This window comes from Dermacentor albipictus, chromosome 8 (assembly GCF_038994185.2).
Source record: "Dermacentor albipictus isolate Rhodes 1998 colony chromosome 8, USDA_Dalb.pri_finalv2, whole genome shotgun sequence".
Taxonomy (NCBI): domain Eukaryota; kingdom Metazoa; phylum Arthropoda; class Arachnida; order Ixodida; family Ixodidae; genus Dermacentor; species Dermacentor albipictus.
In genome coordinates this window covers 17,152,585-17,177,972 of record NC_091828.1, presented here as the reverse complement: position 1 = coordinate 17,177,972, position 25,388 = coordinate 17,152,585, and the positions used below count along the sequence as shown (strand labels likewise).

Here is a 25,388-nt window from a genome sequence, read left to right as displayed (position 1 = left end):
GGGTTCATTTGACATTAGTTACACCGATCGAGCTACGGGAGCCCACTCCGTGCTCCCGATGTTAAACGTCCGAGTTCACGTCAGGGCGCGTCGGCGCCGCTGCACAGGAAGTCTCCGCTTTTAATAACGTCGTCTTCCCTATAGGCGACTCGACTAAGGAATCCGAAGGCTGTCCAGCAGCCAATCACAATCGTCCAATCGGTTGCGATACCACGCCCATGCTGTCACAACGCTCCGCAGTGCACTCGCACCTCCGAAGCATAGAATATAGGGGACAGGATAGCAGCCTGGGAGTCCACTGTCGGCGCCGTTCTTCGCTGGCATTTGACGTTGGCCCTTTCCATCGTTAGTTCAGGCTTTCAGGTAGTACTGGGGGGAGGGTCGTGCTTTTGTGGACCCGTCAGCAGTCGGTGTCAACGCTGCGTTGGCTTCTTGGTAGGCACTGATAGATGGCTGGGGGTTGCCTCGTGGCACGCGTCCAATTAACGCCTTTGCCCGTGTTAAGACGTAGCACCACGTTCACACGAACCCGACGGGCCGAGTACGCGTCTGCTTGTCGGGCCCAAAGCCGGTGGTCGCGGGCTCGCGCGAGCGCTACGCAGCGGATCATCGTCCCCAGCGAGCGTCGAGGCGACTCGGTCTGCATGTGGTCGGTCTGCATGGACTGGCCCTGTGCGCTCGGCGAGGTGCGTGCAAACGCCGTCCGTGCATGGAGTAGCGTGCAACTTGTCTACCGAACGTGCAATTAAATCTTCCTGCCGGCATCCGTCCTCGCGCAATCAGCTGGCATGCGTTGAATGAGCACTGCCAGGGGGAGTGCCACCTGGGCGCCGCACCTGACGCGTTGCTCACTTTCCTCGGTGCTACGCAGGCTGTTCTTTAAAACTCCCGTTCATTAGCGACGAACGTAATCCAGGAAAAGCTTAATATTCGCGAATTTGATCACTTAAATTGATATTAAGGAGGTGTTCGTCTGGACGAGCTCTCTGCCTATCTTGTCACTTTTCTTTCTGCCCGTGTGTGTGTGTGTGTGTACTCCGCATAAAAAAAGTATGACATTTATTCTGAAATTGACCGCTCGCATCCCAGTGTGCCGTCGCACATTTACAATGATTTTTCTCGTGTGGACAGGAAAGAAATGTCCGAAGCTTGCTCGGAGTGCATGCTGTCCATGTCCATGACGTTAAGCAGAGCCGATGTGGCGACATCGAATCTGACCGCCTGTCGATGCAGCTACAGGATGGGAGGCGTGCGCGATATATCGTGGAGTAGATCGCGAAGTTAGGCGGTGGCCGTATTGTGCCGCGCCTTTGCTGCTCTCGTGTGACGAATTATTCCCAAGTCTTCTCGCGTAAGGTGATGCGGCATCTTGGCGCTTTGCGCTAGGTTCTCTTGTTCTTTCTCTTTGGTATGATTTGCGTATGGCCCAGGGTGGCGTGTTGCTCGTATGAAAAGGGTGGGGCCCGTGAATGGGTCGGAAGAAGGGATGCGACTTTATAGGCGAGGCCAACTCGTGATGCGAAATTATGCGATCTAGTGGAGAGTTCGACAAACGCGCTCTGGTCAGGCAAAATCATTGCCAAGTAAGAAACAGGTCACTTTGGTGACTGACCTGTTTCTTTCCTACTTAATTACGTCACAGATCTGCGTATAAACTAGGCGCGCAGCATCAACGGAACATAAAACGACGCTTTTCGCAGTATAACGAAGAAGCCAAGATACGCTAAATGGAGTCTCTATGAGGCCTCCATGCGGATTGCTCTCCAAGCGGAAAGGGGCAAGGCGGCCCCCGGGCAGCAGGGAGTGCTGTGACGCCGAAATAGGAATTCACTCCTCAAAAAAAAAAAAAACAAAGACAAAAAAATGGCCAGCAAGCGGCATTCCCATCTCGCGTGTTATTTATACCCATTTCTCTCATCTCTATACGAGCCACCTCGGTTCGGAGCATCCCACCACCTCTGCACTGGTCGCCACTGCGTCCTCTCTCCGTGACGCTGCTCCCTTCTCGGGGAGAAAGAAAGCTCAAAAAAACGAAATCTGGGTCGCGACGCGCTTCTAAATTTGGTGCCTTTTCGGCTCCGCCGGCCGCTCTCCCCGTGCGAGCCGGCGTGTGTATTTACATCGCGCGATTCCTCCGGAGTCCTCCAACCGTTCGCGCAAGGAGCCCATTTCGCTGTGGCACTTGCTCTCTCTCTCTCTCTCTCTCTCTCTCTCTCTCTCATATCTCTTCGTGGAAAGAGAGAAGGCCGACGGCGCGGGGGGCTCTCTCTGCGCTGGCGACGCCCTGGAGTGCGCGCGCAACTAGCTCGTCCCCTCATTCTGTTCTGGTGGAAGCGCCCTTTTGTTTATTCATTGCGGAGATACGGTGAGGCCTTGCTTGCCGTACACCGGGCCGGCCGAAGCCCCTGCGTGAAGCGTGAAACCGCGACACTGTGCGAGTTATGCGAGAACGAATCCTGCTGGAACAACGTGTACGGGGGGAGCATGGCCTCCGAAATTGCAGATGTCCCTGAAAATATTAGTTGACGAGACTGTGGCGCTGCCATTATTCGGCCAGCGTGGCATAGATCGGATAGTGCATGTACTTCTCTAAATTTCGGGCTGCTACTTTCAGGCGTACTTGGGGCTTTATACTTATTTATTACGCTTTATCTTTGTAAATTTGAAATTAATCATATTTTTCTGGTGTGCAGGAAGGGCAATAGCTAATGCTTTTTGTTACATTAAATGCTTGTGTAGGTTAGCGTCATCGGTGATGCCTGCTACTTCTCTCTTAAACAAATAGCGCACATAAAAAAGATGGGTCGGCGCAAACAAACCCCAAACAACTGAGACAGAGTATTACATTAAAAATGCAAATAAAAGTAGCAACACGCTCGCACAGTTCACGTGAAGTTCAAGTTAACGCATTCTACGCCACAACACACAGAATTTGCACAGCACGTAATGTGAACTAACGTAAAAGAGCAGTCGCTTGCACTTCGCTTCTGTTTAATAAAAGAAGCGCATTCTACAAAACAATCGATACAATTTTACACCGCATATGTTGCAGCAAGATCAAGGAGTACCTTATAGAAACCTTAATCTGCAGCACTGTGATACTGCCGCAAAAACACGATTCACGCAGAACACGTTGCATGTCTGTTGTAATGATCCCCAATTCTCGAATGTTCATAACACGGTGGCGGTGGCGCGCTTCCGGCTAGCGCAAGCGCATCGCGTACCTACGCAGCACAAGAATAGAAAAGAAAGCAGGGCATTCGAGTCGGGAATCCGAGAGAATCATCGCTTGCGGCGATACATTTGGAGGTGTTATGATTGGGTGCTCAATCCCATCGCTCGTGATCCGTTGTCAAGATTGGAGTCCGGCATGAATTAGAAGGTATAGCTGGCCCATGCCGTCGTCCAACTTGTCCACGCCGAGGACGTTGATGAAGGGAAAGACTGCTTCTCATCGAGAAGGAGGAGTATGGGTTTATTTACAGTATTTACATGCAGTTCAGCAGTCTAGCATGACTGCGAGAGAAAGTACGTCAGTCTAACACGACTGCTTGAGAGAGTGTCACAGTCCAACATGACTGCTTAAGAAAAGTGTATCGAGCATCCGCACAACAGCGGTTTATAAACACTCGGTCCACCCCCGATTCCAAGGTGGCGGAAACGTTCGTCCAGTCATCGTAAACACACACACACACACACACACACACACACGGGTTCTCGGTCCGAAACCGACATCACACGAATTTCGTAGAACTCGGAGCGGACCCTCGCAGTGCGCCCGGGTAGCCATTGTCTTGCGTCTTGGTCGGCGCGTGGGAAGGGGCCTGCGACGACGTTCCCGCGGCAACTCCGCCCCGTAGCAGATCAGGTCCGCGTTGGTGGGTTCGGTAACAATAGTTGGCCCGCCGAACTCATTCAATCAAAATGGCGATTTAGTGACGCCGTGGCTAGAGGTTTGCGGCGGCGCTCCAGGAAAAGATGACTCCCGCGGTCGCAACTAGTTGGCAAAACTTGCACTGCAGCTGGCCGTTCTTAACAGAGGCCGCCTTTGAGTGGCTCTGCACATGCGTAACGATTGCGAATTGTTGCACTTGTAACTCGAATATTTCGTTGAAAATAGTGAATTTGCGGAGTCACGAAAACGTTTCAAGCTTCGTCCAGTCGTCGCGGTGGTTTGGCGATTCTGCCCTGAATCCAGGGGGTTGCTGGGAGTCGTTGGGATACTTTCTCGGTCCAGCGCCGCAGGAATCGCTGAACGCCTTCTTGCGCGTGCCTTCGGCCGAGCTTCAGTTGCATGCGTTGAGACGCTGAAGGACACCTAGACGTCAGGTTCGTCGGGCCGATTTTGCGGCATCTGATGGGAGTTCTCAGAGCTTTCTCTTTCATATGTGACTTTCACCTGCTCATGTGTAATGTGCAGACTGCCCGAGTAGGATATCGCAAATGCTAATGCAAGAACGAAATTTTTCAACACAAATAGCATATACTAGCTTTCAGCATATCTGGCTTTCAACATATTCCTTTGCGCCGGCATATTACCTATGCTTGTGCCGCTGCGTATGTCTATATTGCGAAAGCCGAGTCCTTTGCACGGGATCGCCTTGTTTGGTGTATCGCGTGGGGACATCGGAAGCACAGTGCACGTCACAGCGCCGGCTTGTCCGCAATGGCACTGCGGCGCTGCATTTTCCGTCGGGGGCGAAACGCGCTTTCGTGTCGGCGTATTTTCCCAGCTGCGCCCTCACCGCGCAAATGCTGCCGCTGTGTTGTAAAAGAAAGGAACGGGACCCCCATCGAAACCGCGCTGCTCGAATATTAGCTTTGATTTGAACGATGCCTATAGCCATTACCAGGTATACATGGGGAACCGTACCGGAAGTTTACTCACGCTCATAACGTCAAATCCTGCGTTTTAAGCAGGCGATAGCCTTTTATCCTACGCACTGCAAGCGAATTTATTTACATTGCCCGAAAACTCAATAAGTGTTAGTTGGTCAGTCATTATATGACCACTTCTATGGGTGATATGAAACATATATGTCATCGTCAAACCCTTTTCGAATGATCTGCCATTGCCGTCCAGTCAGGAGGCGGAAACTCTGCATGCCTCCCTTTGGCCGTGCCGAATCGCGTCACATTTGCGTAAGGCACACAGTCGGTGCCAGTTCCTTGCTTGGCTGTGCACGGCGCAAGTAATAAAAAACAAACGCAACAAAAAATGGCGGTGACTTCACGGCCCTCTCCTTTCGCCCTGCTTTGACCCGACGCCTCTTCGTTTCCTCGCGAGCCAGCCAGCCGAGCCGAGCAGCCGTCAGTCATCGCCGCCTCAGACGAAACCGACAAACTCGGGTGAGGAAAAGGGAAAGCGCTCTAGTTTTTTTTTTTCACGCAATAAAACTTGTTTTATTTTGTTATTGTATTAGTTATAAAAGAAAGTGCAACCGCAAGCAGTATTGTTAAGAATGGCGAGCTGCAAGGCAAGATTGCCACCCAGTTACTACCGGGGAACAAGACACGCATCCCCCACTCTCCGTCGCTTCAGCTAGGATGCGTTCGATGAAGCGGGCTTTGTGCTGACACCGCCGCAATCCTCCAGCCCCATCGCCGTTGTGACGGAACGAGTTCGGCGGGCGAACTATTGTGCCCGAGCTCCCCAGCGCGGACCTGATCTGCTACGCGTGAGCGAGCTGCCGCGGGAAAGCCGTTTTTTGTTGCTTCCCACGCGCCTTCCGGGACGTAGGACAACGAGCTACCCACCATGGCTCCGAGCTTCCCGGAACGGCGCCCCTCTGACGTCGGCGCCGGACATCGGAATGTGTGTGCCTATGTGTGCGTAAACTGTTCTGCGGGGCGGCGGCAAGTTCACAACGAGTAAACGAACGTTCGCGTCACCTTGTATCGCGGGAGGACCGAGTGTTTAAAAACTGCTGTGGTCCGAATGCTGGACACACTTCTCTCGTGCAGTCATGTTGGACTGACCCTCTTTTTCTCAAGCAGTCATGTTAGACTGATTTAAATACTGTAAATAAACCCATATTCCTCGTTCTCGATGAGAAGCAGTTCTTCCCTTCATCAACGTCCTCAGCGTGGATAAGTTGGACGATGGCATGGGCCAGCTACCTTCGAATTCATGCCGGACTCCAATCTTGACAAAGGATCACGAGCGATGGGATGGAGCCCCAATCCTGACACCGTCCGTGTCTAACGCCTTTTCCTTGTGTGCGTGTCCTTTGTGTTTCGCTGCTAACCCCTTATTCAAGCCTATAGTAACGCAGACGTGTACTTGTTTTCCCCATAACTCATTAATTCATTAAGTTTAATTGACCCCCCTTTTTTAATTATTGGCTGAGGACCCCAAGTATGATAGGCAGATTTGTAGAGCACCCTCAGAAAGCGCCGATCGAGTTGTTTCCTTTACAATACGTCTCACATAGTCTTTTCCGGGTTGCAAAGAAAGCCCGCAAAACACGAAAGAAGCCGCGTGACGGAGAGCCAGCGCAGTGCTATCGTGCTTCTCTGAAACGCGCGTTCGGCGGGCAAGCTCGGCTCCCGTCGGATGACGGCGAAAATGCGCGCTGCTGGCCGAGCGCTGCCGATGAGATAAAGAACGCCCTGCCGCTTCCTCGTCGCCAATGACGATGCAATTTCTTTTTCAAAATTATCTGTTCTTAAGCAAAGCAGACGCCATATTTAATAATATCGGACCGTAGAGTAACGTGCTGCCCGCGCACTTGATCGTCTTTATCCGTATGCTCATCGTCTTACCCTTGTGCCTGGGACCTCTCTTTGTGTCCCAGTTGTGTCAAGGGTAGTTCAAGGGCGCGTTTCTGGTGCCCGAGCACACAGGGGGTACGTGCCATTTAATGGCTTGGACCTTTTCTGCGCTATCACCAGGATCGGCCCACATGATGATAGTTTCCGCACACAGACGCCACGAAACCTCGGATCTGAGCCACGTGCAGCTTCGCTGTAAGAAGAAGCGACATTAATGTTGTGACGTAGATTGAAGAAGGAGTCTCGCAACATGGACGCTACTCTTTAACGGCGGGCCAGAAGAGGAGCGCGAAGAGTACGCGCTTCGTCGTCTTCCATGGCGCCTGCCATTGCGCGCGCCGTCCCGCGGTGCGGGAGTCCCGCATCACTGTGTCAATATGGACGAAAGAAGAGTACCGGGGTGCACGCTTTTCTGGAGACCCACGAAATCGCGACGCTATATACTGTATGCGTGGTCCGCCATAGTTGCAGAAGCGCGCGCATGCGCACTCTGTGTTCTTCATTCTTAGCCTCGGTGCGCCTCTCCGTGCGCATAACAATCCGCCACTGTGCTGAGCTTTCTCGCATTCTTTTCACTTGCCCGGCGAATCTGGTCCCGGGCTGCTTCTCCTTGCATCGCGGTTTGTCCCTTGTCGCTCGCACTGTTTTGGCGTTTTCGTCGATTTTCGCCTTGCATGCAGCGCCACCTCGTAATTTTCTACGCTTCCTCTCCCGGCGCATCCCTCGACGCCTTTCGTGCTCTTCCCTCAGCCGTCTTCCCTCAAATCCCTGCTTTACTCGAGCCGTTCTGTGCTGCTTGTGCCTATTCGCGCGTGCGCTCTTTCCCCCTTTACTGTCTCTGCCGCTTCCCCCGCTTGACGTGCCACTCCACAGTGTTTCCGGCCGGGTCTCTCAGACTTACAGTTTGCTGCTCTCCACTGTGCCTTTACATTTCTTTTCTTTTTTTGTCCCAGAGTCTTCTCGCCATAGCCCGTTTCTTCTTCTTCCTTCTCCGCTCTCTTTTTTTTTTCCTCGCACACCCGCTCGGCTCTCGAGTGTGCCCGCACGCACACTCCGAGCTTCCAGACGAGCACCGCGTTCGCCTCGGGTGCGGAGCCCGTAATCGGTTCATTTATATTCGCAGGGGCCTTCGGGGCGCCCTTATTTCGAACCTTTGCAGCGATCCCATTTTTTATCGCATCGTTATAAGCGGCAGCCTCTCCAGTCTCCCCCCCCCCCCCTTTTCTTTCTTTTTTTTCTTGCTTTTACCACTCCAACTGTTTCCGTCACGAACGAAGCCTCGCGCCCAAAATGTAAGCTGTACAGGTTTCGTTACGTAAGCCGCGCTGCCGCTCCTCGGGCGTCTCTCCGCTTTGCGTGCGTGTGCCGATGCCGCGTGCTCAGAAGAAGCTGCAACTTTCCCACATTGTCACGCAAAGCGCTGCTCCTAAATTCTGGGGTAAGCGCTAGGCGCTCCATTTGAATATGTCTTCTATTTTTCTTTTTGCCCGTTTCGACTAGATTTAGCGAGAAACCGAAGTATTCGTTCTCGGTGCTTATATATTTCTTCCTTGCCCTCGGCAGGCAAGTTTATTCTCGATAATACAACTGAGCGCAAATTAAGACGAAGACTACAGACCGAGGCTGTACGTTATACGGTCGACCCGTATGCGTATACAGTCCACTCTCGACGTATAGCCTGCGCTCTAGGCTTTCGGACTCTTACAGTGTCATTAAGAAAAACGAAAAAGAAATACTACGAACGCTGTACACTCACACCGAAGGAACGGCACAGCCAATCCTCGTGCTGTTTTTCTTTTAGTTAACGATGCGCCGGCCCAGTCCACGTGTATAAACACAGTCGTGTCTTCGGGCGACTGCGAACTTCTGCAAGAATACACACGGCGCGCCACTGCAAAAGGCATATGCTAGTTTTTCATAGAAATCTGCACCCGCCGTGGTTGCTCAGTGGCTGTGGGGTTAGGCTGCTGAGCACGAGGTCGCGGGATCGAATCCCGGCCACGGCGGCCGCATTTCGATGGGGGCGAAATGCGAAAACACCCGTGTACTTAGATTTAGGTGCACGTTAAAGAACCCCAGGTGGTCGAAATTTCCGGAGTCCCCCACTACGGCGTGCCTCATAATCAGAAAGTGGTTTTGGCACGTAAAACCCCATAATTTAATTTTTAATTAATTAAATAGAAATCTGCTAGTTTTCCTTGTTCCAGCGCTCAAATAAGTAACTACCGTGGTGATATTCTTGAACACGAAAATTACACACCACGCCGTCTTTCTTTTATTTGTCTTTTTTCTTCTCTTTCTTTCACAGAAATAAGAAAAGATTTAAAAAGCCTGTGTGGCATGTGGCACAGTTCTACTCGTTCGACCGGATTGCATTAAAGAAAAGGCATTGGTTGCTCAAGAAATATAAATTCATGATTCAATAATTATTAAGATTTCAGTATAATACACACGTTAGCCAATTACTTCACGACAAAGGCCGCACCATCGCCGAAACTTCAGTGAACGTACATTTCGTTCGCTGGAGATTGCATTGGATAAGATGGGACGGATAAATGGTCGGATGCATGATGAAACAGCGCTAAACACAAGAAGTATCTGGGGCTTTACGTGCTAAAACCACGATCTGATTATGAGGCACGCCGCAGTGGGGCACTGCGGATTCATTTCGAGCACCTGGGCTTCTTTAACATGCCGACAATGCGCGGGACGCGGGCGTTACTGAATGTCGTCCCCATCGAAATGCGGCCGCCACGGCTGGGATTCGATGCCCGCCACCTTGTGTTTAGCAGCGCAGCACCATAGCCACTATAGGCGACCACGGCGTGTACAGACGCAAGCTAAATAACAAGACGCGTAGCGCTACTCTGGAGGTTATTGGAGAGACAAACGTATACCCCAACTTTCATTTTCACCACCGCAGAAGAAACAGAAAAAAAAGGAAAGCGTGTATATATATATATATATATATATATATATATATATATATATATATATATATATATATATATATATATATATATATATATATATATGTTGTGACGAAGCAGTTACCACGACGTTTATTCCGCGTCGAAGATGCAGCGAACCGACCACGCCCACAGCACGGATCACACTTCAGAGCGAGCCCCACAAGCGATCATGAGGAACCCGATGTAAATTCCACATGGTGATGATCATGTACAGATGACAAAGAATAGCTTATAACTGCCCACACTAATGTCCCCTCGCGCGAGAGCGGCCATCCTGGCCGCAATTCAAAGGTGCGGCGAACGCCTCGTGAAAGGCTTCATACGGGACACGTGGACAACCTCAGCGGCGCGGCAGCGGCGGTCATTTGGAACAATAACTGGTAGCACGCGGTAGTTAACCGGAGAGGTCTGCTCCAAGGCTCTGTAGGGGCCGATGAACCGAAGCTGAAACTTATCACACAAGCCAGGAGTATGAACTGGTGTCCGGAGTAGCACTTCCTCGCCAGGGCGGAAGCACACGACGCGATGAGAGGCGTCGTAATGCTGCTTGCGGTCCTGTTGCCGTGCTTCGGTGTTGATGCGGGCGAGCTGGCGAGAACGCAGAATGCGGGACACATATTCTTCACAGGAGGAATGGACATCGATGGACAGTTGGCGCGAAGAAAGAGACTTCAAGGGAGGAAGAGGGCGAACGACCATAGACGAGGTAGAATGACTAATATCCGGTCGTGCGTTGAACGGCGGTATTATACGCAAAAGTCACGAATGGCAAAATTGCGTCCCAGTTTCTGTGATCTGGTTCGATGTACATGGCTAGCATGTCTGACAGCGTGCGATGAAATCGCTCTGTTAGGCCGTTCGTTTGCGGATGGTAACTGGAGGTAGTCTTGTGGGTGTTTCCGGAGGCTTTCAGTACTTCGTCTGCTAGTTGCGGGAGGAATGCTTTTCCACGGTCGCTCAGGAGGACGCGAGGAGCACCGTGACGCAGTATTAAGGCTTGAAGTATGAATGCAGCAACTTCAGAGGCTAAGGATGAACTAACTCACACACGCTGTTTCGGCGTATAGCGTGTCAAGTGGTCAACGGCTGTCACAATCCATCGTTTACCGGCGAGAGTCACATGAAGGTGTGTATATATATATATATATATATATATATATATATATATATATATATATATATATATATATATATATATATATATATATATATATACTAAGCAACTGCTAGGCGGAACATGCGTTCGCGGTGTCGCGTTCCATCCACAGAGGGGACGATCTACTTCACCTGTTAATAGAATGGACGGTCGGCTAACGCACTCGCGTCGCTATAGTGCTGTTCACTGCAGGGCTGAATTCCACTGGGTTGGCACTGTGTCCCTGCACACACGTTTACATGTTTGCCTTGCACTGCCGAGCTCGGGGTCACCGGTTCCGGTCCCGTCACTTCGATGGGGGTGAAATGAAACGAAAATTAAGGAAAAGTGCTCGTGTGCTTAGATGTATGTGCACGTTGCGAATGCCAGGTATTCAGAATTAATCAGGGAGTCCGTCGACACCGCGTGCCGCATAATCATATCGCACGTAAATTTTCAGAATATATATTTACACGTGTGTTTGTGAGATCTTCGCTTACATTGACTAAGTAGCGCATTAGTAGTATACGTAGGTGGTCGTCACTCCCTGTTCACTGTTCGACTGAGTAGCACGGCAAGCAAATGAAGGTGTCCAGACAAATGAGACTATAGCGAAATGCCTAGACAGGACCTCCGAGATCGGAAGACGCGCGATCGCTTTCCGATCTCGGAGCCCATGTACTAGATAACGCTGTTAGCGATTTTTTCTGTAAGGTGCATCTTGCTAACTTCGTTTTTCGACATATGCGTGCCTCGTGCGTCGTTTGGGGCAGACTTTTCCCCGAACAATAATCGTCATCCACCTTGCGCGCCTTGGCTTTCTGTTACGCTGCGCGCGTGGTTCTTTTAAAGCTCGAAGAGAATGCGCGTTGTCAGCGTCACATCGCAATATTGACAGGAAAGGGGCGACGCAGAGTTTTTAAGAAAGGAAACGCAAACGAGGGAGATGACGATTACTGTTGTGGGACGAGACTAGCCCGAAAGGGTGCAAATATTTCTTGTTTAGAGGGTGGAAATAAGTGTTGCAAGAGCGTAGACAGGCCGCCAGACGGCAGATGTACGCATATACGGCTGGGCCTATCGATTTGAGAAGCACCCGCCGCGGTTGCTCAGTGGCTATGGTGTTGGGCTGCTGAGCACGAGGTCGCGGGATCGAATCCCGGCCACGGCGGCCGCATTTCGATGGGGGCGAAATGCGAAAACACCCGTGTACTTAGATTTAGGTGCACGTTAAAGAACCCCAGGTGGTCGAAATTTCCGGAGCCCTCCACTACGGCGTGCCTCATAATCAAAGTGGTTTTGGCACGTAAAACCCCATATATTATTATTATTATTATCGATTTGAGAAGCGGCGTGCGCACGCCCTCCGTCTCGCGCGCTTGAGAGCCAAAGAGGGAATCGGAGACCCGTGGAACGAAGGCTGGGCGAAATTTTCACAGAAAAGGAATCTGAGTGGTGGAGCGAGCAAGTTCGCTTTGAGCGGCGAGCAATGCGCGGTTGCCTGCGCGGTGGCGGAGGAGGCAGACAGGCAAATGAGATGGATGGCGCGAGATGAAGGAAGTTGGGGGGCAGATAAATAATGAACGCCTCTTTTTTTCCCTACTGCGGTGGCGCGCAGTGAGGGAAGAAGCCTCTGCGCTTCGTCGTGGGCGGACAGCGCCGAGTGGGAATAAAGGAAAGCTTCGTTCGCGCACGCAGATGAAAATTGGGGAGGCAGGCCAGGAAGCGCTGCCGTACCGGCGGTCGGGCTCAAAATGAGAACGGGGTCTCTTAAAGATAGCAGCTACACGCGCCCAGGCCGGGATTGGGAAAAGAACTGTACAAAAGAATGTAGAGTAATGTAAAATATAAGACTCGAGTCTGCGCAACTATAGCTCGTCTCCCAATTCTTTCGCTTCACTCGCGCGTTCCCGTCACGTGGTCGTTTTTGTAAAGGCCCACCGGTTCCCATTTCTATTCTTTTTCTTTCCTTTTCATGGCCGAGTTGCTTCTTCGCTGGTTTTCTCGCCGAATGGCGCGCATTTTCGTATTGGAGGCCGATTTAAAATGAACAAGACAAGTGGCGCCGCTCCCACGCGACGGCTGGTGACTGCAGCTGCGCAGCGGTGGTCCGTCCACCGAGCGATCGTCTGGAAGGCCGGACCGACGTCGGAGGTGGTGCAGCGCGCTCGAAGTATACGCGTGCACTGTTGGCGCTGGCAGACGCAGTCGCGGTCAACGTTGCTAGAACCTATCAGCAAGGTTGGTCGCGGTGCGCGCGCATCGCAAGACTCGGACGGCCGCGTTGCAGGCCTCGCGCGCCGACTGCATCCGGGCCCGCCGCGATGCCGCGGCTCCCGTTAAAGTCCAATCTTCGGCGCGCATTTAGCGAGCACGTGTTAAGCCGAAAGGCTTAAGCGGCTTGCACCCCCGATGGTCTGGAAAACGCGCCGTGAGGTACAGACAGAAGGTCACGTGAGCTTGCCTTGCGCGCGCTCGCGCCACTGCTCGCGCGTTCGTCGTCGTCTTCTTCCACAGCTGGCTCCGATACCGCGCATAGTGCCAAAAAAACAAGGCACAGTTAAGGCACTCGAACCCCCGACCTTTAGTGGGAGAAAACGTGTAATAAGAAGTAACGACGCATTCGGGCATGAGCATGTCAAGTAATTCAATGAATGCCTGTTGAAGCCGCAGGCGTTCGCCTTCACCCGCTTTGCCGGATGATAAAGTGGGTCAATTTCTTAAAAATAATTTTTCGGTTATTCTTTTCTTAGCCTGTCGAGTGTCCTTTTCCAGGGAAAATGTCGGCGTGACCATGTTTCAGTCACTGACGGAAGAAGCGGAAAATGCGTGGCATGTGCTTAAAAAATAAAAATAAAGCAAGGAAAGAAAGAAAGAAACAACTTCAGAATAGTGGCTACAGCCGGGCTTCTCGGTACGAACACACTCTTTAGCAAACGACACACTTGTTGGAAGTCAGCGCCTGTGTCATGTGCCTCTTTTCTGTGTCCCGTTATTCGCGCTGTTTGCTAAGAGAAACAACAACGTCCTCATCTTAAGCGCATTACAGTGTGGCTTGTTGTTTAGACGTCACAAACTTCGGGATCGGCCCGTATTTTGTCGAGTAAAGCCGCGCTGCCGGTCTTAAGCATGCGCAGTTTCAACGAACGCACCTGGGTCTAATTCCGGCCTGTTTCTGTAATTATTACTGCTCCGTATTCATAGCTCTACACCAGTTTGGTGCGTCGTCTTTTTTGTTCCAAGCTTCATTTTATCGTTCTCTTGCCTGCACTGTAAGTCCTGAAAGTGCCTTATTTCTAAGAAAGTGGTCACAGAGCCAGATGTACCCACATCCCACGAACCCAAAATCGATCTGCATTCGCCAAAGAAGGCCATGTTTCGTAAACTCGCAACGACGTTTCTTTCACTGCCCTTTTGTTCCAGTATACTATTTATGTTCAGTGTTCTTAAACTCTGCTGGTTTGGCCCGTGGTTTATTAAACTGCGCGTTTGTGCTTCTGTATTATGCACAACATCAACGACGGTGGATGCCTTATATGGTTTTTCAGTTTAAGCCAGTTTCGTTCGTAACTCTCAAAATAAATTAAAAATAGAGCTGCAGATATGTGAACAATGCACAATATTTTGTGGAGCTCTCCTTTTATTATTAATACTGTTTGCTAACGCACTAAAATTGTTTACGCAAATAACCGTAAACCTTTCTCCGATAAATGTGTCGCTGGTGTGCTTTGCTGATTTACTGTTTATCTTATATCAAATAACGCAAAACTATGTATTTAGGTTAACTGCTTGTTCAGGATCTTACATCATTGACAGTGTGTGCCTGCAACATGTACTCATTGCATTACGGTCACTTCATAATGTCTTTTTTGAGGGCGTCATTATCGATCAAATGTTAATTTGGCATTGTCGGTACACATCTCGTAAAGAGCTGAACAAAATGGCTCAACTGTGTCTGTGCCCGCTACAATAGATCTGCATATCTTATTCCAAAGTATTGGTAGCTTACGTCGCATTAAATCGAATTTAAATCATTGTATTGACGAAGTTTATAAAATCCGTGTGAAATCAGTAGGTTTAATAAATATAATAAATACAAACAGGCACGTTCTTCATGAAGAAAAACGAGTTTTTAATGTATAGGTAGCTATCGTTACCCCATTTTTATTAAGCTCACATGACAAGGGGATCAGCAATGAGGAGAAGTGTAACAAAGCGTTTGATGTTTCAACAGCATTGTTTCTCGAGATTTTTTCGTAACTCTCATTTTGATTCTGACACTACGACTTGAAGCGAATAAGATAAATGACTATTACTGCTATCGCCTTCTATCAGCATACTGCTAAACGTATGCTGATAGAAGCAACACTTGTATGTTCTACGACATTTCAGTGCTTCTCGTGTAAAACGCGGTTCTCACTTTGCCTAACCTTCTGAACAAGTATACGCGGCGGGATAAGTTGACCTTTCTAGAATGTACGTGAAAAATCTCTAATGTTTATTCCCTAAATTATGCATTGTTATCTCGTTAGTGGGGAGCACTGCCGATGATAAGCGCGCACGCATTCGTATTGTAGCTCCCGCAGTTTTTCTCTCAAGCTGCGCACGGCTTCCCGCGCGGCAGGGCGCACGCACCGCCCTGCAGCCTTCAGCGGGCGCGAAGTCGGGGCGAAGGTTATTCCGCTGCCGTCCTCGACTGCGCTGCCCATCTCTTGACCGATACCCATTTTGTAACTCTAGCATTGTACGGCCAGCACAATAACTTCATTTTCCCGTCTTACAGTGTCGGCAATGATATCGTTCACCCCCGTTTCTTCTTTGATCCACACCGCTCTCTTCTTGTCTCTGACACGTTGTGCCTACAGCTTTTCGTTCCATCCCTCGCTGTGCGGTCCTCAACTTCTCCAGCTTCTTTGTTGGCTTGCAAGTTTCTGCTCGAAATGTTAGTGCCGGTACAACTAAGGTTGCCAATCGTCCCGAATTTACGGCTAAAGTCCCGACATTTAAGTAAATGTCCCATGTCTCGATTTGACCCAATCGGGACGGCCCAATGTCCCGAATTTTGCATCTGTTTCCCGCTGGATAGCATAAATAGAGCCGATTTCATTTGCATGATGCCTAACGGCACCTTTGCACATTCTTCTTTTTGTGTTTGTCGTGGTTCTAGTTCTGCCGTAGGCCCTAACCGTTCGCAGTACTCACTGCCGCATCGGTAGCCGTGCTTTGCAACTGCTGCACCGCTCTTCCTGTGAATCGCGACGCGGTAGGAGCAAAATATTGTTCAACTTTGCCGCACGTACAAACTGGCGGCTCCTGCAGCAGTGTCGGTCATCGTGAGGCGCCCCCTCCCCGTCCACTCGAGAGTTGACAATGCTGTTGGTCGCACCCAATTATTTCACGCTTTTAAGGATAGCGGTAAGTTGCCTGCCATGATTTGGTAAGGCCCATCGTATACCCGCTCCAACCCATTTTTGTGCTTCGTGAGGTGCTCTTCGTGAGGTGCTTTTTGTACAGTGAGGTGCTCCCGAGCAGTTCGCAAAGCACAAATGCTCATCTCTCCGACGTTTCACCACCGGCCGTGACACGTTTCCACATCCGCGAGCTGTCAGTGTGGCGAGCTGTGTCGTCGGCGAGCGTCGAGTCTCCCCTCGCCTGCAGTCCATCGCCGCGTTCTTCGGCGTGCTGTCCCCGCATCGTCGGCTCGCGCCAGCACTCGCCGGTCCTTTTGTCGGGTCCGTTGCGTCACTGTCGCTGTCACAGACAGTAAGGGGAACAAATTTCGCGTTCCGAGGCTGGGAAAGCCTCGATTTCGTTGGGCAGACGTTTTTCGAGAGTCGCTGCTTGTGGATGGGACGGTATCGCAACTTTCACGGCCTATAGGGGGCGCCACCGCAAATCCAACATGGCTGTCCGAGAGATCAAGAACTACAGCAGTCGGTGCACTGCTGCGATCGTCTTGTTCAGTGACGTGTTGTTTCGCGTCGTGATGTTGAAATGTCTCTTCAGTTTACGCGCCCGCGTTCGTTAGCCTGAGTAATGGCTCACATTGACCAAGGAGAACGCAGGATTCGAAGCCTGCTCGATCGAAGGCGAGGAAGTCCTAAACGCTGGTCATCTTGTGTGCTGCGGCATAAAAGCGTGCACGCGTCGACGTCTGTGACTGTTGAAGACCTTTGCATGCAAACTTCGCGGGTTCGAAGCAAACCACACGAGCTGTGGTTTCAGTTTTACCGCGACGGTGTTATGCAGGTAAGTAACAGTGCTTTCTCTTTGCTATTCTATAAATTCTACCGCTTTGAACGGGTATCATGACATTTTATGCGATGCGGGCCTCTCTGCAAGTTGTTACTTCGACCGCTTGAATAAGCCTCCGTATCGAAAAAAAATCTTCCTGGTTGTTCCGCGACCCAAGTTCGTTACTTTGACGGCATGAAAAGCAGCCTTAAAGCTGCGTTTTGTGAGCGAAAATTTCTTATCTAGTTAACCCTGCCGGTGTTCACAAATCTGTATGTTGAACTCGAGAAGTAAACAAAAACCCATATCTGACCACTTTTGCGAGCTAATACGATAACTGTTTACCCTTGTAATTTAGTTACTGTGCTTCATGCGTAATAGCTACAGTATTGCGATACTGTAGCTATATATGTAGCAATATGTAACTATATGTAGCAATACTCCCCTTGAAGTATTGCGATAGTTTTACAGCCTGCGTCAATCCTACCGCGTCTTGCCTAGACAGATCAAGCGATACATAGCCGATATTTACCGGTCCGCGGCAATGCTCGCTTCATTCTTCCAGCCAGTTATCTGTATAAAATAAACTGTCAAATACACCGTAAATCAGCTGTGAAGGTTCGCTACGCGAACATTGCACAGTAGTTTAACTGCTTTGTCTCTGCTTGCGTTGGGCTTCCCCGCATCTGGCTATGCTCGTTAGATGCAGATGCCCCGAGTTTACTTCGCAGTAAAGGACGGCGATAAATGTCTCATGACTTTGCACAAATGTCAAACTCACCTCCCTGTTCGAAAATGGTGGAATGTCAAGCCGGCATTGCAGAGCGCGAACGCATTTCGCAGTTCGAGAACAAGAAATCTTGAAGCAGGTACAAGGCTTTCCGGAGAACGTTTGCGCTCCAACGGAGCCGGAAAGACATGAGTGACAAAAACACAACTATCAATTATCTTACAACACATTTGAGTTAAGATTGCGTATTATTTCTTTCCCTGCACATAATATAGTGCTATGTCTGCGTCTTTATGGAGATGCGCTTTCGCGATTTCAAGTGCTCGGAATCGTCACTCACCTGTCGTATTCCAAAAGAAGTCCTCCGACATGAAGTGCGCACTGCAAAACTTCATCGCTTTTGTGACAGCTTTGCCGATCCGCAGCTTAATAATCCATGTCTTCCTCATGGACGCAGCCGGTGGGAATCAGCTACCGCATATCTTTTGCATTTCAGCACACAGCAAATACGATTACTTCCATGTTTGCTCATTCTGAGCACGTTGAGTGTTCTTCGGGATCCCACGGGAGCTTTGAACGCGTTAAAACATCAACCAAAAGTGAAGGAAAAGCGTAGACAACACCAATACGCTACGCGAACGGGCGGCAGCCAGCGGCGAGTATAATATTTCGATTGTTTCCGGCCGCCGCCGCACGACGGCGCCACCGTCTGTGAAAGTTGAAAATATTGCTTTCTTTCTCTCTTTCTTCTATTATTTTGAGCAAAGGCAGACAGGTCGGCCTGATGTAAAAACGGCTGTAGCCCATTGCTCCTCTGAGAGGAAAGGTACGGCGGGTTGACCTGAGCATAGACAAGTATAGGATGCGACTATATGCATGTTCCTGCCCGAACGGCCGATTTAAGGTATATTTATTTATTACCAGCAGCGGCTGACGGCATTCCAGGAAAGTGTGTGTGTGTTGGGGGAGGGGGGTGTATTCACGAAAGATACAATGTAATCGAATTGGAGCCTGTCGACATAAGGACATCTAGGTGAGCCGCCAATGTTATTTCAGTGTATACAGAAAGGTTATGTACCTAGGTGCTCCCACACGTTACCCGTGTTAACTTGAAAGCCAACTTGCGTCTTTGCTGTCGCGTGTGTGAATCGTGGTGGTCCTCTGAAAATTCCTACGCAGTACAAAGCTTCTGCATTTATCTGCCTTGAGTGGAAGTCGACTATACTTATCATTCTTTGTCGACAAGGACCGTGACTCAACTGGTCAACTGATCGCACCTGAGGTGCGTGGGTATGTCGAATGTTGCTTGTCTCTCCTTGTCGCACACTTCGGACTTCGCTTGTGATGAAACTGGTGTCACAACGCGTGGCCGTCATCCGAATGACTGCAAACGTGCTTGAAGAGGAAGCTTTAGCTCTGAGCCAACTTCGATGCCGCCTATTCAAATACGTGTACAGCGCAGAAACGCTTTTATGAAGCAACCCCTGGACAAATACGAATGAAATTTGGTGCAGTTGACAAAGAAAGGTGCATTCCAGAGACGGTAGCAAGCGGATATTTATATTTAGGCGCCGGAATTTTTTAGAAATATTGTCGAAACTTACAAATGCGTAACTGTGCCCCCCGAAACAGATATTCGTGATCTGTAGACTGCATCTGTAGGTTAGTGCATCTAGAGTGGGCAAATGTTCTATATGAATTTACAGCTTACGTGACTTCGTTACATTGTTTACGAGTGTCTTACCAGAATCCTACTCGCACAGTAATGGTATGTTGCATAGCAGTGCATAATACGTCGGTTTTGCCCGCTTTGGATGTGCGTTATCAGTTGCCGTTTACAGAATTGCGGTATCTTTTTTTCATTGCTGAATTAAAGGGTTGTAAACGTGATAACTTCGTTTCTTGGTAATTTGTGATTTTCCACAATTATTATAAAAGAATTTACAGCCTATATTGCACCGGTCACTGGATTTCAACTTTAATTTGAATTCAACGAGCCTCAACAAATTCGGTTCAGTGGTTGGCGTGATAAAGGATTTCTCCGTTCTCGTGTATTTAGATGGGAGACCCCGACGGACGGAGAAAACATTATTCCGTGAAAAAGCACGTGCGAACGGTTCCGTGTTAGATGGCCGTCAGCCCATGGTAGACGGCGACCTGGCACTCCACCACCGTGGTCTGGACGACCGGGTCTGAGCTGGCCAACACGGCCTCCCGCTGCTCGAGGGAAGGGTCACGCATAATATCCGCCGCCGGCGACACCGTGCTACATTCCCGTACGATATGGTCGTAGGTTTCCCGTTCCGAGGCACCATCTGCATTCCGGCGTAATCTCCTCCCGCGGTATATTTCACTCAACGCGCACGCATTGGGGAAAGGTCTGGCCTGCAGTCTTCTCCAGATGCACTCCTGCGCCTTGGCCCACTGCTTGGCCGGGGGCGGACAAATCCTCCGCTCCAGTTTACAATGGTTTGTAACTAATGTCGTGAACCTCGTGGATCTCCCCGACTCGGCTGACGAAGTCTCGAGCATTCGTGTCCTCGTTCCCGGGGTTCCGAGAGCGCATGCCCAGGCAATTTACGCACCTTCCTCGCCCCGATTCCGCAATCGCGCCGCCGCGTGAGATATTCTGCCCGAAATCCGAGCTTCCTCTTGGAACACTTCAGTGAATGACCATTTTTTTTTTCTTCTTTGTGCTTCGCCGAGTCAGCTTGCGTGCGCTTACGAGTCCGGCACCTGCGTTGTTGTTTGCGCTTGCCTATTTAATAGCTGCCAACTTTTACAATTCCATTGTAACGTATACCGATTTTTAGAGCTCCTTCACGATTTTCGTATGCACACCAATTGCTTTTGGATGTTTAATTCGCTTGCCCGGTGCCATTGCCTTCAAATGAATACAAAACAGATTTTTCGGACCTGATGGATTATTGGCTCTACGCACAGCAGCGCCGCCTACTCATTCAACCAGCCTATAAAGGCGAGCAAATTTTCGGCCACCGTTTGCGTGAATGTTCCATTAACACACTTCATAAGCATTTGTCTGTGGCGCAGATCATTCTTTCGGCAAGTATAGAGCCTAGTACTTGTTCCACATCGTTGCTACAAAACTCATATTTAAGTAATAATTTAAGTAATAAAATGTTTTTGTTTACTGTGTTTCTACAAACTTTAGTATTTCTGGGCTTCTACAGTAGTATTTATCAATTATTAAGCACGAGACACACGGTACGATTCGGCGTCCGATCCGGCATGCGGCATACGACGACTCGGGGCACACGGTGAGTGGAACCGAACGATCGAGCGGCGCGTAAGCTCCGCCCAGATCCAGCACCCCAGCTTGTACGCTTGGATGACTTCATATCCACGTCGAGAAACGCAGTATAAGCAAGTGCACAACACTGCTTTCGCTTTACGCGAACACTGTCAATAAAGTTATGCACCTGCGAGTGACGGAACACTTGACGACGGCGAGTTGTCTATTGACCGCTCCGCCAACAGCCAGTGACAGGGCCGGCAGGCCTAGCTATATATAGGCGGCCGCTGCGGCCGACGGCGCTTGCAATCCAGCCCGAGCTCGTCGAAGAGCGCTTATTTTTGCCAAAACGATTGACACTGTACACTTAGGTCGCGCGTGATTCGCAAGTGTCGTTGCGAAGGGCAGACGTGCAAGCGAAGCGGGCAGCCTCGCGCAGGCGGTCGGCGCGTGCTGTCCGCCCTCGCATCGCGGCTCCCGATCTCGCCGGTAGCTTGGTGCTGTAGTGCACGAGGCGCTGCTTGGCAGAGCAGGCACACCTTCGAGGTGACGTGCCTGAACTGGTAACCATTTCGCGTCGGAAACAAACTGCAGCCGTCGAGAAACCTGCCCGCCGCCTCTGTGGAGGGAACGTCACAGAGGTGCTGTTGAGGTGTGCTCCGGTGACATACAGTTACGGCACTGCACTTATCTCTCCCATTTCTCTTTAAAAATCACCTCACACACACGTCAGAGAACGTCACGTGCCAGCCGCGCTCTCGTTGGCTGCGGCCAAACGACGGTGCGGTTGTCGGACGATGAAAATCTGCCCGGTTTGTCGCACGCCGGGCGTCCGATGCGGCGCTTCGGCACAGCGCCGTCCATTCGGGCTGGCGTTCAGGCGCGTCGGACGCCGGAACGCCAGCCGGTTGCCTGCTCCGTGGCGTTTCCCATGATATGCTTGAGGAACCGAAACTGAATGAAAAGCATGCGTCTGCGCGTCACCGCATCGAATTTGTGAGCCGTGATTAGGGTCGTTATTCCCGTGCACAAATCTAAGCGAATTTTCATTTCCCTACTTATTTTAGCTTGCTGAACAACGACCCTTCGCAACTCGAGTTGTCTTCTCCCACTCTTTGTAAAAGTTCTAACGTTAGATCTGTAGGTAAAAGAAGCTGTGAGCCAGTCGTGATTATTGGAATCGGACATGTTAATAACGAAGGCGGCCGATCATTCGCAACCACTTAAAAAAAAAAGAGCTTTGGGAATTCGGGAAAGGCCGAATTCCCAGAATTAGAGACACGCACATCGCGCCCCTCACTCACTCACTCACTCACTCACTCACTCACTCACTCACTCACTCACTCACTCACTCACTCACTCACTCACTCACTCACTCACTCACTCACTCACTCACTCACTCACTCACTCACTCACTCACTCACTCACTCACTCACTCACTCACTCACTCACTCACTCACTCAGTCGTTCTTACACTATAACTGGTTGTAAGAGCAGATGTGAGGCAAACGCCATGTTGGACATGCTATTAACTAAGGCGGCCGGTGATTGGCAAACAGTTACGAGCTAGAAACTGTAGAATCACTTGTTGTCGGGCTTCTCGTCCTCGTGTCCTTCATGACTCTGTGCCTCGCTTGTCGTTAGGCGGATCGATCTCTTCTCTATAATGCTTCACGAGGCTTCGTGGCATGCATGGCCATGCCGGTCCACCTTGCAAGCGGGCAGCACTTCGCATGGGTTTGCTGCAGGCACGTACGCAGGATTTTTTTTCGGGGGGGAATACCTCCATCATCATCATCATCATCATCATCATCATCATCATCATCATCATCATCGTCGTCGTCATCATCATCATCATCATCAGCCTGTTTTATGTCCACTGCAGGACGAAGGCCTCTCCCTGCGAATACCCCTGTCCTGCGCCAACCAATTCCAACAAGCGCCCGCGAATTTCCTAATTTCATCGCTCCACCTAGTGTTTTGTCATCCTCGATTGCGTTTCCCTTCTCTTGGTACCCATTCTGTAACCCTAATGGTCCAACGGTTATCTAACCGGCGCATTACATGACCTGCCCAGCTACATTTTTTCCTCTTGATGTCAATTAGAATATCGTCTATAGCCGTTCGATCTCTGATCCAAACCACTCTCTTTCACTCTTAACGTTATGCCTAGCAATCTTCGTTCGATCGCTCTTTGCGTGGTCCTTAACTTGCTCTCAAGTCTCTGCCCCATATGCACTGGCAAAATGCACTGGGAAATGCACTGGCAAATGCATTGGCACTGGACATATTGCACTGGCAAAATGCACTGATTGCACACCTTACTTTTCAATAATAATGGTAAGCTTCCAGTCAGGAGCTGGAAATGTCTGCCGTACGCGATCCAATCTATTTTTATTCTTCTGTGAATTTCCTTCTCATGATCAGGGTTCCTCTGATTAATTGACCTAGGTAAACGTACTCCTTCACAGTCTCTAGTGGCCGACTGGCCATCCTGATCTCTTGTTCCTTTGCACGGCTATTTACCATTATCTTCAACTTCTGCATAATAATATTCAACCCCACTCTTACACTCTCTCTGTTAAGGTCTCCAATCATTTGTTGTAACTCGTCTGCATTGTTGTTGAATAGAACAATGTCATCGGCAAACCGAAGGTTGCTCAGATATTTGCCGTCGATCTTTACTCCTAAGCCTTCCCAGTTTAATAGCTTGCATTTTTCTAAGCACGCAGAAAATAGCTTTGGATAAATTGTGTCTCCCTGTCTGACCCTTTTCTCTATAGGTATCTCCTTGATTTTCTTGTGTAGAATTAAAGTAGCTCTAGAACCTCGTAGATATTCTAACGCGAAAGACGAGTCAGTAAGAGGAGAAACTATTTACAGGTTATATTTGCAACAACGGTTGCAGCACTGACCGCTTAGATTCACAGCGCGAGCCCAGTTCGTTCTTCCTCCTCTTTTCTGGAGTGATGGCGCCTACGCGCCTCATTCAAACAAACAGATACCTCACGCATGTAGCAATATTTTCCAAGCTTTTTACGTAAGCGTTCTGTACTCCTTGATTACGTAGGGCCTCTACGATTGCTGGTATCTCTACTGAATCAAATGCCTTTTCGTAACCTATATAAGCCACATAGAGAGGCTTATTGTACTCTGCACATTTCGCGATAACCTGGTTGGTGACATGGATGTGATCCATTGTAAAGTATCTCTTCCTGAAGCCAGCCTGTTCCCTTGGTTGACAAAATCCAGTGTTAACTTAACTTTATTGGATATTAGTTTGGTAAATATTTTATATAGTAATGGGAGCAAGGTAATGGTCCCATAATTGTTCAATTCTTTAACGTCTCCTTTTTCTTGTGGATTAGTATAATGTCTGCATTCTTCCAGTTTTCTGGGACCCTTGCAGTCGATAGACACTTCGTATAAAGAGCCACCAGTTTTCCAAACATTATGTCTCCTCCATCTTTGATTAAATCGACTGTTATTCCACCTTATTCTGCCAGTTTTCATCGTTTCATGTCTTGCAGGGCCCTTCTGATCTCATCGCTAGTTATAGGAGAGTTTCTGTATCCCGTTCATTACTGTTTCTAAGTGAACTATCGTGACTCCTCTGGGTACTGTATACAGGCCAGCTTAGAATTTTTCCGCTGCTTTTACTATATCTTCGAGATTGCTGATGATATTATCCTTCTTACTTTTAGTGCATACATCATGGTTTGTCCTATTCCAGGTTTCTTTTTTTACTGATTTCTGGCTGCGTTCATTTTTTACGGCTTCTTCAGTCTTTCTCATGTTATAGTTTCGAATATCAGTTATTTTCGCCTTGTTGATCAGTTTTGACAGTTCCGCGAATTGCGTAACGCTGTGCGGCCGCCAGTCCCATACAACCACGTAGAGCGCAGGACTCTGCGATTCTAGACGTACTGCGTTCACTGCGAAAGGTTAGAAAAACACCCACATAAGCACAGCAGAGAAGTGGCTACGTGAGGCGGTTGGACCGATAACTGTAGAAGCGTCATTCAAAACAAGTAACTGTTCTCCACTTCCGGTGGCCTTTTCTCTACTTCCTTTTTAAATAAAAAGATGTTGATCCATAAATATTCTCATAAACAACGGTTAACTTTTTTATAATTCGCTTTTGCTTGAAGTTTGGTTGTTGCCTTTGCTCTCTCCCTTAGTAGATCGCTTAATTTCTCAACTCCTTGCGATTTTTGTTTCCAGTTGCCAATTTTGCACGAAAAGTGCTATATAGTTAGGCTAAAACAGACAAGGTAACGGGCGACGGTC

At 49.5% G+C, this 25,388-nt stretch overlaps 1 protein-coding gene across 2 annotated transcripts in view; it reads left to right on the top strand.

The window, feature by feature from the left end:
• Window positions 1–25,388, top strand: part of LOC139048638 (uncharacterized) — a 257,675-nt gene that overhangs the window by 200,176 nt on the left and 32,111 nt on the right. The window lies entirely within an intron of this gene.